General features: G+C 36.7%; 2 pseudogenes; one reads left to right on the forward strand and one right to left on the reverse strand.

The window, feature by feature from the left end:
• LOC125424065 (protein Ycf2-like) lies at positions 1 to 10,928 on the forward strand (annotated as a pseudogene).
• A 1,607-nt stretch (positions 10,929 to 12,535) lies between these two features.
• The window catches only part of LOC125424066 (NAD(P)H-quinone oxidoreductase subunit 2 A, chloroplastic-like), a 1,699-nt pseudogene continuing 1,096 nt past the window's right edge, over positions 12,536 to 13,138 (reverse strand).

Genomic DNA, 13,138 nt, shown 5'->3' on the forward strand with positions numbered 1-13,138 from the left:
ATTGTTCTCGTTGGGACACACCTTCTTTTTGTTTCTTGAGCCTATAGTGAGTTACAGACAGAGTCCAAAAGGGTCAAATCTTGGATGATTCCATCATACATGATTGAGTTGCGAAAACTTCTGGATAGATATCCTACATCAGAACTGAATTCTTTCTGGTTAAAGAATCTCTTTCTAGTTGCTCTGAAACAATTAAGAGATTCTTTAGAAGAAATATGCAGTTTTTCTTCTGGCAGCAACATGGTATGGGGTGGTGGTCCCGCCTATAGGGTCAAATCAATATGTTCTAAGAAGAAATATTTGAACATCAATCTCATAGATATCATCGCTTTCATAAGTATCATACCAAATCCTATCAATCGAATCATTTTTTTTAGAAATATGAGACATCTAAGTCACACAAGTAGAGAGATCTATTCATTGATAAGAAAGAGAAAAAACATGAACGGTGATTGGATTGATGATAAAATAGAATCCTGGGTCTCGAACAATGATTCCATTGATGATAAAGAAAGAGAATTGTTGGTTCAGTTCTCCACCTTAACGGTAGGAAAAAGGATTGATCAAATTCTATTGAGTCCAACTCATAGTGATCACTTATCAAAGAATGACTCTGATTATCAAATGATTGATCAACCAGAAGCAATTTACTTACGATACTTAGTTGACATCCATAAAAAGTATCTAATGAGTTATGAGTTCAATACATCATGTTTAGCAGAAAGATGGATATTTCTTGCTCATTATTAGACAATCATTTATTCACAAACCTTATGTGGGGCTAATAGTTTTCATTTCCCATCTCATGGAAAACCTTAGCCCTCTCTAGGGGTATTTTAGTGATAGGTTCTATAGGAACTGGACGATCATATTTGGTCAAATACCTAGCAACAAACTCCTATGTTCCTTTCATTACAGTATTTCTGAACAAGTTCCTGGATAAAAAAGGGGTTTTCTTATTGATGATAGTGACGACATCGACCGTGACCTTGATATGAAAATAGACCGATTTTATATCACCCTTCAATTTGAATTAGGAAAAGCAATGTCTCCTTGCATAATATGGATTCCAAACATTCATGATCTGGATGTGAATGAGTCAAACTACTTATCCCTCGGTCTATTAATGAACTATCTCTCAAAGGATTGTGAAAGATGTTCCACTAGAAATATTCTTGTTATTGCTTTGTGATGCGAATCCACCCGAGACTGCCCGACCAACAACCCGCTGGGGTGCTGACCCAATACAAATGAAGGTGGGGCTGATCACTAGGGCCCAAGCCAAGAGGTTCAAGGACAATCTTGCTGTCTTCATATAAGGAATAATTCATAGCCAAGAGGGGTTGGCCATATCTAAAGAACAAAGGCCTGTGTTACTCATACAAGCAATAGAAGACAAAACGGGGTCGGGTGACATTTTTGGTAACAATAAAGAGGCCGGGTTGTATGAATTGGAACCCCATCTTTATGGGTTCAATTCATATGGAGGATGAGTCATAGAAACCAGCCAAAGCAGCTTCAAAGCCGACCAACAAGGTGGTTTGCGCACAAAGGGAAGGAAAGGCCGGATTTGCTGTTTTTCTTCGCGGGTTTTACTGTATTTTACTGTATTAACCTTTTCTCATACTTCCAAGCAAGGGCAACGTGGGGAACTTCACAATAAGCTTATTTGGCATCCTACAAAGCATATTGAAGCTGATTTGGAGATCAATTTGGTCAAAGAATAGTCAAAGTCAAATTAGTCAAAAAGCTAGTATTATAGTTTCCTAATTTTATTCTACTTTTTGTTTTAGGAAACTACCTTTACTTTTTAAGTTTTATTTATTTTCTGGATAAATAAGTTTAGGAAAGTTTTTATTTTATTATTTTCATTGTAAATTAATTAATTCCTAAATTCAAAATAAAGGAATTAATTAATCCAAATTAGTTTAGGAATAGGAAAGTTTCGGCCAAGGTAGGATTCTCCATTGTGTGGCCGGTTTTTCCTAGGGTTTTTAGGGTTTATGTTGTTTCTTTCAAAGCCTATTTAAAGGCTTATTTTTCATTAATAATATAACTTTGAACTTTGATTTGATTAAGAAAATACTTGTGAGATTAATTATCTCTTTGTTCTTTGAGAACACCTAAAACACCATTAGAGAATTGGTTGTTTTAGCTTGACTTATCAATAGGTTTTCCATCCCCTATTGTGGCGTCTACATTATACCAAGGTTTCTAACCACAGGTTGGTTAGGGGTTGAGGTCCATTCCATTAGAACTTGAACTTAATTAAAGATTCGGGCTAATATAATACGGGTTTAGGAGCAGGTCGTCCTAGGTTCGTATCATTTGGTATCAGAGCTAAATTTTGTTCAGGTTTGATCTATCTTTATTTGCTTTATTTGTTTTTGTGTTATTCTGCAATTTTAGCATTAGGTTAAGGTTGCTTCTATCACCATACACGTTCTGCATCTTTAAAAAAAAAAAATAAATTCATTCCTAGTTGAATTAGGATTTCCTAGTTTTATCGTATTTTTGTTTCCTAATTTGTTGGTTGTCTTTTATCATTGTTCTTGATAATTTTGGTTTTTGTTGATTTTCCTTTGCTGTTTTAGTCTTAGAAATTTGCATTCATATATTCAAAAAAAAAAAAAAAAAGTTTGCGGCAACATTAAAAAAAAAAAAAAAAAAAACTGCACATTTGTGTTTATTTGGAGGTCACGGGTTTGGTGTTTGTTTTGGAGTTGGGATTGCAATTTTGGTAATTATTCTTGCTACTGCAGTTGTTTATGTTCTACAAGTGAAAAAAAAAAAAAGGTAAAGCCGAATAAAAAAAAAAAAAAGAAAAAAAAATATTTCGGTTTGTTGGAGGTTGATTTGTTTGCTGGAAATTTGTTGGAGCTGCTGGTTTTTTATTATTTATTCAATATTTGAGTTGCTGGAGAATTATTTTTGCTGCTGGATATTTGGATTTTGGGTGCTTAAATTATTTGGATTAAAATTAGATAAAGGAATTGATACAAAACTTGGATTACAAGAACAACAACCAACACTTTTCTATAATTTTGTTCTCTTTGATTCTTGTTCGTATTTGAATTTCTTTTTCTGGAATTTTATTCTTGAACTCATAATCTACTACCATCTGGTGCAGTTTTCAAAAATTCCAACGTTTTCCCATTATTTTGTGTTTTCTTGTCTAGAAAGCCGAAAAATTAGGATTTGTTGGATTCTTTCGGTATTGCCTACTTTTTGCTACTGTTTTGTTGATAAGTTTAATTAAAACATATTAGTGATCTAATTGCTGTTTTGTGGGTGTTTTAATTAGAACTTTGAGATAATTCATTGAGTGCAAAAAGGCAAGAGTGTGGGAGCTTAAAAGAGGGTAAAAGCCGAAACTAGTGTGCAAACACGAGTGTCGAGACCTTGTTTGAGTGAAACACGTGAGGGAGTGAATATTGTGAGGATTTATTTTATTTTTGCAGTATTTTACTAACATGGCAGATTCTAGAATAAGAAGAGGGGATCCACCCTTGAGGATCAATGAGGAAGAGTCCGTAGCATTTCATGGCGATGACGGAGCTACCGGAAGTGGAGACCAAGTGGACTTGAGAACTATTTTGGAGTCAATACAGCGGATGAGTGCTCAATTTGAGCATGTAAATCAAAGAGTGGGAAGATTAGAAGCCTCATAAGGAAGGCCGAATACAAGAAATAGGCAAGAATTCCACGGAGGACGAGGAGGTCGCGAGAGGCCGAGAGAGGAATTTGATGAGGAGCCATTGGACGGTGACTTTGAGGAAGGTATGGATGAAACCTTTGTTGTCCAAGATAGGGCTGGCCGTGGGAGATATAGGAGGGAGGATACAGATGAAGATTTGGGAAATATCAAGGTTAATATCCCACCTTTTATGGGTAAAAGTGATCCTGAAGCTTATTTGGAGTGGGAAGAGAAAATGGAGATGATTTTTGACTGCCACAACTATTCGAAAGGTAAGAAGGTGAAGATGGCAGCAATGGAGTTTGGCCATTATGCACTCCAATGGTGGATAAATGAGCAAAGCACCCGAAGGAGGGTTGGTGAAGACTTAATTACAACATGGCGACAAATGAAAGGAGTCATGAGGAAGCGGTTTGTGCCATCCCATTACCAAAGGTTGCTGCATCAAAGGCTTCAATCTTTGTCTCAAGGAAGTAGGTCCGTGGAGGATTATTACAAAGAGATGGAGATGTTAATGATGAGGTTAAACATGAGGGAGGATAGAGAGGCAACAATGGCAAGATTTCTTGGAGGGCTAAACCGAGACATTGCCAACCAACTTGAATTACAACAATACTTGGAATTGGAGGAGATGTTGCATGTAGCCATTAAGCTTGAGAACCAATTCAAGAGGAGGGGTGTTAGTACACGGTTTGGAGGAGTTTCTAGCAGTGGAAGGACAAGTTCAAGTGGCTGGAAAAACAATTCCACCTATGAAAACAAGTTGAGGCCGAAATTAGGAGAAGAATCTACCAACCGGCCAAGAAGGGAGGTCAAGACCGAATCTGTCCAAGCACTTAGAGGTGAGATAAAATCTGATCCTAAACCTCAAAAATCTAGAGAAATAATTTGTTTTAAGTGCCAAGGAAGAGGACACATATCCAGCCAATGCCCAAATAGAATAATCATGGTATTAAAGGGCGATGGTGAGCTGGAATCCGCAAGTGAAGAAAGTGGGGCTGAAACCGAGCAAGAGGAGGCTTGTAATGAAGATGAAACCGAACCTGTAGATACATCTAATGCCGAGTTAAGCTTGGTTTCAAGGAGAGTACTTGCTGTCTACAAAGATGAAGAGCAGATACAAAGGGAAAACATCTTCCACACTCGCTGCGAAATACAAGGTAAAATTTGTAGCGTGATTATAGATAGTGGGAGTTGTACTAATGTGATAAGTAATCTTGTAGTTGATAAATTAGGCTTGAAAACAATTAAACATCCAGAACCTTATAGATTACAATGGCTTAATGATAGTGGTGAGATGAAAGTAAACAAACAAGCCAAAGTAAAATTTAATATAGGTAGATATGAGGATGTAGTTGTATGTGATATTGTGCCTATGATTGCCGGACATATACTATTAGGTAGACCATGGCAATTTGATAAAGATGCTACTCATTTTGGTCGAGAAAATAGTATTGTTTTCAGGTTTAAAGGGAAGAAGATCAAGCTGGAACCATTATCTCCTAAAGAGGTTTACAAGGACCAATTACAAATGCAACAAAGGAGAGAAGCCAAAAAGCTCAAGGAAAAAGCAAGTATGGTACCAACGGCTTCACCATCCATTCAAGAAGGTAAGGTTGAGGTTGCTGACCAAGGTAAGGTTTCTAAGGTTCATATTGAGTGGAAAGACCAAGAAAAAGCCGAGAGAGAGGTGAGAAAAGAGAACAAACCCGAGAGCATACAAAATCCGGAAATTGCCGCCAATGAGAGCCAAACCGAAGGAAGAAAAAGAAAAGAAAGAAAAGAGAGGAAAAACCAGAATTTTTATTTGAGTTTAGGGGATATTAATAAGGTTATTGAGTGTAAGAAACCCTTGCTGGTCATGCTTTACGAAGAAAATTATTTAAATGATCAAACTAACTTTGAAGAACTTGAATTGCCAAGTTCAATGATTTCTCTTTTGAAGGAATTTGGAGATGTCTTCCCAAATGAGATTCCAAGTGGTTTACCACCTATTCGAGGGATAGAACATCAAATTGACTTTGTTCCAGGGGCTGCCATACCAAATAGACCAGCTTATAGGAGCAATCTCGAAGAAACAAAGGAGCTGCAAAAACAGGTAAGTGATTTGCTTGATAAAGGATATATTCGTGAGAGTTTAAGTCCTTGTGTTGTTCCTGTTTTGTTGGTACCTAAAAAGGATGGTTCTTGGAGAATGTGTGTTGATTGTAGGGCTATAAATAATATTACCATCAAATATAGACATCCCATTCCTAGATTAGATGATATGCTTGATGAGTTGCATGGTGCTTGCATGTTTACAAAAATTGGTCTTAGGAGTGGTTATCACCAAATTAGGATGAAAGAAGGTGATGAATAGAAAACCGCATTCAAAACTAAATATGGACTGTATGAATGGTTAGTTATGCCTTTTGGATTATCCAATGCACCTAGTACTTTCATGAGGCTTATGAATCATGTAATGCGTCCATTTATTGGTAAATTTGTGGTTGTTTATTTTGATGACATTTTAATATATAGCCGAAATTTAGATGACCATGTGGATCAACTTAGGCAAGTTTTGCAAGTTCTTAGAAAGGAAAGATTATTTGCTAACATTAAAAAATGTGACTTTTGCAAAGAAGAGCTTGTGTTTCTAGGTTTTGTAGTAAGTGCTGCAGGAATCAAAGTTGATCAAGCTAAGGTGAAGGCAATCCAAGAGTGGCCGGTTCCTACATCCATTACCCAAGTGAGGAGCTTTCATGGCTTGGCAAGTTTTTACCGAAGATTTGTCAAGGATTTTAGTACCATAGCAGCACCATTGAATGAAGTTGTCAAGAAGAATGTTGGCTTCAAATGGGGGGAAGTACAAGAAAAATCTTTTAATTTGTTGAAAGAAAAATTGTGTAATGCACCTTTGTTAGTTTTGCCAAATTTTTCTAAGACTTTTGAAATTGAGTGTGATGCTTCGGGTGTAGGTATTGGAGCTGTTTTAATGCAAGAAGGAAGGCCCATAGCCTACTTTAGTGAAAAATTGAATGGAGCTGCCCTAAACTACCCGACTTATGACAAGGAGATGTATGCTTTGGTGAGGGCTTTGGAGACGTGGCAGCATTATCTTATGCCAAAGGAGTTTGTGATTCATACGGATCATGAGTCTTTGAAGCATATCAAGGGACAAGGAAAGCTCAACTGAAGGCATGCTAAGTGGATTGAGTTTATTGAAACATTTCCATATGTGATCCGCTACAAAAAAGGTAAGGAAAATGTGGTTGCCGATGCATTATCCCGAAGGTATGTGCTCTTTTCTACCTTAGATGCTAGATTGCTTGGATTTGAACAATTGAAAGAACTTTATGAGCATGATAGTGACTTTGGAGAAATTTTTAGAACCTGTTTGAAACATGGATTTAATAAATTTTACATATTTGAGGGATATTTGTTTAAGGAAAACAAACTTTGTGTGCCTAATTGTAGTATTAGGGAATTATTGGTTCGGGATGGACATGGGGGTGGTTTAATGGGTCATTTTGGTATTTTAAAGACTTTATCCTTGCTTGAAGAACATTTTTATTGGCCTAACATGAGAAGAGATGTTGAGAGAATTTGTGAAAGATGTGTGAAGTGCCGAAAAACAAAATCAACATTGAAACCGCGTGGATTGTATAAGCCTTTGCCGATTCCTACCTATCCTTGGATAGATTTGTCTATGGATTTTATTCTTGGGTTGCCTAGGTCAAGGACAGGTAAGGATTCAATATTTGTTGTAGTAGATAGGTTTTCTAAGATGGCACATTTTATTGCATGCAATAAAACTGATGATGCCTCCAACATTGCTAATTTATTTTTCAAGGAAATTGTGAGATTGCATGGAATGCCAAAAACTATTGTGTCGGATAGGGATGCTAAGTTCTTAAGCTATTTTTGGAAAACATTGTGGGCTAAATTAGGTACTAAGCTTTTATTTTCAAACTACTTGTCATCCACAAACTGATGGACAAACCGAAGTAGTAAATAGAACCTTGTCTGCATTGTTGAGAGCATTAATTAGTAGAAATTTAAGGACTTGGGAAGAATGTTTGCCACATGTTGAATTTGCATATAATAGGTCTTTACATTCAGCAACTAAATTTACTCCATTTAAAATTGTTTATGGTTTTAATCCTTTGACTCCATTAGATTTAACACCTTTGCCTTTAAGTGAGCATGCTAATCTAGATGGAAAACAAAAAGCTGATTTTGTAAAGCAGATTCATGAGAAGACTCGAGCAAACATTGAGAGAAGGACCGAGCAATATGCAAGGGTGGCTAATCAAGGCCGAAAATCAATGGTGTTTGAACCTGGAGATTGGGTGTGGCTGCACTTAAGGAAAGAAAGATTCCCCGAACAAAGGAAATCAAAACTCATGCCGAGGGGTGATGGACCTTTTCCAGTTTTGGAGAGGATAAACGACAATGCCTACAAACTTGATCTACCGGGTGAGTATAATGTTAGTGCCTCTTTTAATGTTGCTAATTTATCTCCTTTTGCTGCAGGTGATGACTTCGATTTGAGGACAAATCCTTTTCAAGAGGAGGGGAATGATGCGAATCCACCCGAGACTGCTCGACCAACAACCCGCTGGGGTGCTGACCCAATACAAATGAAGGTGGGGCTGATCACTAGGGCCCAAGCCAAGAGGTTCAAGGACAATCTTGCTGTCTTCATATAAGGAATAATTCATAGCCAAGAGGGGTTGGCCATATCTAAAGAACAAAGGCCTGTGTTACTCATACAAGCAATAGAAGACAAAACGGGGTCGGGTGACATTTTTGGTAACAATAAAGAGGCCGGGTTGTATGAATTGGAACCCCATCTTTATGGGTTCAATTCATATGGAGGATGAGTCATAGAAACCAGCCAAAGCAGCTTCAAAGCCGACCAACAAGGTGGTTTGCGCACAAAGGGAAGGAAAGGCCGGATTTGCTGTTTTTCTTCGCGGGTTTTACTGTATTTTACTGTATTAACCTTTTCTCATACTTCCAAGCAAGGGCAACGTGGGGAACTTCACAATAAGCTTATTTGGCATCCTACAAAGCATATTGAAGCTGATTTGGAGATCAATTTGGTCAAAGAATAGTCAAAGTCAAATTAGTCAAAACGCTAGTATTATAGTTTCCTAATTTTATTCTACTTTTTGTTTTAGGAAACTACCTTTACTTTTTAAGTTTTATTTATTTTCTGGATAAATAAGTTTAGGAAAGTTTTTATTTTATTATTTTCATTGTAAATTAATTAATTCCTAAATTCAAAATAAAGGAATTAATTAATCCAAATTAGTTTAGGAATAGGAAAGTTTCGGCCAAGGTAGGATTCTCCATTGTGTGGCCGGTTTTTCCTAGGGTTTTTAGGGTTTATGTTGTTTCTTTCAAAGCCTATTTAAAGGCTTATTTTTCATTAATAATATAACTTTGAACTTTGATTTGATTAAGAAAATACTTGTGAGATTAATTATCTCTTTGTTCTTTGAGAACACCTAAAACACCATTAGAGAATTGGTTGTTTTAGCTTGACTTATCAATAGGTTTTCCATCCCCTATTGTGGCGTCTACATTATACCAAGGTTTCTAACCACAGGTTGGTTAGGGGTTGAGGTCCATTCCATTAGAACTTGAACTTAATTAAAGATTCGGGCTAATATAATACGAGTTTAGGAGCAGGTCGTCCTAGGTTCGTATCACTTTGACTCATATTCCCCAAAAAGTGGATCTGGCTCTAATAGCTTCGAATAAATTAAATACATGCATTAGGATATGAAGACTTCTTATTCCACAACAACAAAAGCACTTTTTCACTCTTTCATATACTAGGGGATTTCACTTGGAAAAGAAAATGTTCCATACTAATGGATATGGGTCCATAACCATGGGTTCCAATGTACGAGATCTTGTAGCACTTACCAATGAGGCCCTATCGATTAGTATTACATAGAAGAAATCAATTATAGACACTAATATAAGAAATCAATTATAGACACTAATATAATTAGATCTGCACTTCATAGACAAACTTGGGATTTGCGATCCCAGGTAAGATCGATTTAGGATCATGGGATCCTATCTATAAGATAAGAAGGTGTGTTGCACAAAATGTACTTGTAAGTAGTTGCTCCATGGATCCTATATCTATATATATAAAGAAGAAATCATGTAACGAAGAGGATTCTTATCTTATTTGTACAAATGGTACTTCATGAAGAAATTAACAATACTTCTTTATCCTTTAAGTTGTTTTGCCAGATCGGTCGCTCAATACCTTTGGTCTCTACCCGGACTCAATGAAAAAGTTGGCACCACTTCTTATGTACTCGTTGAGAACGATTCTGATCTAGTTCATGGCCTATTAGAAGAAGAAGGCACTCTGGTGGGATCCTCACGGACAGAAAAAAGATTGCAGCCAGTTTGATAATGATCGAGTGACATTGCTTCTTCAGCCCAAACCAAGGAATCCCTTAGATATGATGCAAAATGGATCTTGTTGTATCGTTGATAAGAGATTTCTTTATGAACAATATGAATCAGAATTTGAAGAAGGAGTAGGAGAAGCAGTCCTCAACTCGTAACGGATAAAGGAGGATTTATTCAATCACATAGTTTGGGCTCCTTGAATATGGCACCCTTGGGGCTTTCTATTTGATTGTACCGAAAGGCCCAATGAATTGGGATTTCCCTATTGGGCCAGGTCATTTCGGGGCAAAATGATCATTTATGATGAAAAGGGTGGGCTTCAAGAGAATGATTCGGAGTTTTTGCAGAGTGGAACCATGCTGTACCAGACACGGGATAGACACTCCAAAGAACAAGGCTTTTTTTTAATAAGCCAATTCATTTGGGACCCTACAGATCCACTCTTTTCCTATTCAAAGATCAGCCTGCTGTCTCTGTGTTTTCACATTGAGAATTCTTTGTAGATGAAGAGATGTCAATGAGGCTTTTTACTTCTCAAATATATCTTCCTACATCTATATATAAATGCTGGTTTATCAAGAATATGCAAGAAAAGTACTTTGAATTGTTGATTCATTGCCATATAGAGCTTAGAACCAATAGTTCATTATCTAATGGATTTTTTCATTCTAATACTCCATCCGAGAGTTATTAGTATTTATCAAAGTTGTTCCTATCTAACGGAACGCTATTGGATCAAATGACAAATACATTGCTGAGAAAAAGATGGCTTTTTCTAGATGAAACGAAAATTGGATTCATGTAACAAAAGAAAGGTTTCCCATTCCTTAGCCGGAAAGATATATTGCCATGAAATAGGGATTAAGTGGAACAGAATTGACCGGGTGGTAGAGTCGTGGAAACACCTATTTCTTCCATATTTTGGACCTCAGCTCCATGGAACAACATACTACTGCTGAAACATGGAAGAACTGAAATCTTATATCAAAACATTAGGGATGGATGGTATGAACTGCCTAAACAAGAATTCTTGAACAGCGAACAACCAGAGTTATTACTCACTACATCAAAATATTTCCATTAATGAAAGATGTAAATCCATTGGAAAATAAAAAATACTCATGTGAATGAAATGGTTGTTGCTATCTGCTACAATAATAAATCATTGGTTTAACTGAATAACTAAATAAAATAGATAGACATTTCTCTTTGTCTCAGGTCGATGGATCGTCTCAATTGACCCCTATATGGATAATACACATTTTAAATGGATAATACACATTCCAGTTGACTTACTAATTCTAATTGTTTCGAAGCAATCCATAGAGCGGTTCGTCCCATTCAGATATTCACGACCAAGAAGTACTGGATTCTCTTTGGATAGGCCTTGAAAGGAGAAGGAAGGTTGGAATGCCAACAAGCATTTATTATTGAATTCACCTGACCGAATAGTACCCATTTTAGGAACGTCCAATGCCAAAGCCACTGAATGGGTAAGTCGCCAATCCCTAAAACGGACTATGTAATGTACTTCATCTGCTGGGTTATGGCGGGGGCATTTTACCAGAGGGATTTATTGTATCAGTCTACCCTTGTGTGATTCTTGTTGAAGCATATACTTGGGGGGTGGGGTGGGTGCCGGACGGATGATTTCAAAGCGGACTCCCCATTCATTAAATAGAGAAGATCACCAAGATTTCGTGATCTGCGGCCGAACTTATTCTAATTCACTAAGCATTTTCAATATTCAATATTATTCCTTGAAGAGGACTCGAACCTCCACACTCTTTAGCATGAAATTTTGAGTCTTGTGTGTCTACCATTTCACCACCAAGGCATCTTGAAAGTGAATCTTATTCCATGAATTGATATCTCCCCAGTGTGATATATGACAAAGGGGGAGTGTTAGAGTATTTCTATTGATTGGTCATGTCATATAGGCCCAAATCGGACATCCAATTGCTTCGATTTGAATTATCCGGACAGTGCCTTATCTTAAATTTATATATTATATAAAAAATATGGATAATCAAACCTATTTCTCGATTCAATAGAAGCCCAAGGAGGTGAGGTGAATAGGGTCCCAAATAACGAGAGATATGTGAAAAGCAGGTCTGATTACACCTATTCCTGATCCTAAATGGAATGTAACAACGTAGGGATCCCTATATAAACATAGTATCTATTTAGATACGTTCAAATGACCCCTTCTCATAATTAGAATGTATATAACCTTATTTCGGTCCGCACCGGTATGGAATGAACTTATAATCATGGAATCGACTCGATCATCAGATTATAGATTGTAAGTTCATAACCCTAGCCTATTCCCATTTTGGGCAAAAGAGATCTATTAATTCTTTGATTCCAGTTAGTAAGAGGGATCTTGAACTAAGAAATAGATTCTAGAAGCTAAAAAAGGGTATCCTAAGCAATTTTAATAATCGTATTCATTGATATTCCTGGTATAGTAGATGCTATTACACATATAATCATACTCAATGCGATGGAATTGTTTGATCTTAAAGGGGATCTTCTATAATTTTGCACCGTGAGGGGTTATTTCTTGGTTTCATCCAGTCATTAATAACTTGATTATTTTTAGAAAAAAAAAATAGATATAAACAATGCTCGTAAGGAGTCCTATTGAAACCAAGAAATATAGGCCTGCCTACCATCCACACTAGAATAAATGAAGTTTTCTAAACAAATCTACTAGTGGAGGAAGACCTCCTAAAGATAAGAGACATAGGGCTAAAGAGAGAGCCAAAAAAGGATCTTTCGTGTATAATCCTACATAATCTTGAATGTTATATGTTCCAGTATGTAGACCAAATGATACAATGCAAGCAAAAGTTCCTAGATTCATGGAGATATAGAATAACATATAAGTTATCATGCTTGCATATCCACCATTTGAGTCTACAACAATTATTCCAATAATAACATATCCAATTTGACCTATGGACAAATACACAAGCATACGTTTCATGCTTGTTTGAGTAATAGCAATGA

Source organism: Ziziphus jujuba, chromosome 9 (genome assembly GCF_031755915.1).
Source record: "Ziziphus jujuba cultivar Dongzao chromosome 9, ASM3175591v1".
In the NCBI taxonomy this organism is placed as follows: domain Eukaryota; kingdom Viridiplantae; phylum Streptophyta; class Magnoliopsida; order Rosales; family Rhamnaceae; genus Ziziphus; species Ziziphus jujuba.